Genomic DNA, 1,099 nt, shown 5'->3' on the forward strand with positions numbered 1-1,099 from the left:
AGACATGGCATCAAAAAGCTCTGGGTCACCAAGTCCTGCAGAAGTGCCTCGAAGGCACCTGAAACAGAAGAGCCCTGGGAATGCCCTGGGACATCAAGTCCCACAATGTGGCCTGGAGGGGGCATGGGGCATTTGGAGAGCTGCCAGAGGGAGCAACTTGCCCAATTTCCCCTGAGAAGTGTTCCCCTTCCCGCCACACTGTGCTGGCCTCAAAGGCTGAGAGGGCCCATCAAACCCAGCCTGAGGGCCCACACAATCCGTACCCACAGGCTGCTTACTTCCACAGAGAAAACTCCCTCCTCAAGAATGACCAGGCTGACATCATCGACCAGGCACTGAACAGGTGTGGTGTCCGTGTCTGTGATGCCCTCAGTCCCTGGGGTGTCAGCCTTGGCCTGGAGCTCAGTTGGGCTGGGTTCAGGCTGTGCCAAGACCTTGGGTGGTGAGGTCCTGGCCTTCCTACGCCTAACGGGAACGGATTTCCACACCCTCTGCAAGAGAACAAAGGGAAGGGAAGAGAGGGATGTGTCATGGAGAGCTCTGACAGCGGTGCCAGGCTGAGCAGGGACAGCAGGCCCAGCCCACTGGGCGATGGCTGCAGGTACCTGATCATCTCTGCGGGAGTGGCCACGGGCACGATCCTTCTTTTGTGTCCTGTGCCGGCCTGGATCTGGCAAAGAGTGAGCGTGGTCAGAGCTGAGGGGCTGTGGGACAGCCCAGAGAACACAGCCCAGCCCTGCGCTCCACAGGCAGAGCCAGCCCTGGGATGCCCAGTGCATGGAGCTGCCTGGGGATCAGCCACGGGCCCTCTTCCCCCTCCCTATCCCTGGTCATGTCCACAGGAGATAAGATGGGATGGGATGGAATGGGATGGGATAAGGCCCATCTGGCTGCAGCCACCAGCCCTGTAGCCCAGCTTTGCCACTCACCCTCCTGCAGGGGCTGGGACTGCTCTGCCTGTTCAGGCTGCTGTGCTCCGGTAGCCACAGGGCTTTCTTCCTCCCCCTTCTTCACCCAGGCCAGCTTGGGCACCCTGGGGGGTCTCTGTTCCATGTCTCTGAGTGGATATTTGGCTGCCTGCAGGAGAGATGGCACAGAA

At 60.2% G+C, this 1,099-nt stretch overlaps 1 long non-coding RNA gene across 2 annotated transcripts in view; it reads right to left on the minus strand.

The window, feature by feature from the left end:
* Positions 1-518, minus strand: part of LOC114071896 — a 16,240-nt gene extending 15,722 nt beyond the window's left edge. For both annotated transcript variants that reach the window (XR_003574107.1, XR_003574106.1), the window contains exons 1-2: positions 330-518; positions 268-270 (exon numbers count right to left, since the gene is read on the minus strand). This is a non-coding gene — a long non-coding RNA (uncharacterized LOC114071896). The remainder of the gene's footprint in view (positions 1-267; positions 271-329) is intronic.
* Positions 519-1,099: the final 581 nt, after the last annotated feature.

The sequence above is a fragment of the Empidonax traillii genome, unplaced genomic scaffold (genome assembly GCF_003031625.1).
Source record: "Empidonax traillii isolate 1590-97213 ecotype Southwest subspecies unplaced genomic scaffold, ASM303162v1 scaffold2406:size25033, whole genome shotgun sequence".
NCBI lineage: Eukaryota > Metazoa > Chordata > Aves > Passeriformes > Tyrannidae > Empidonax > Empidonax traillii.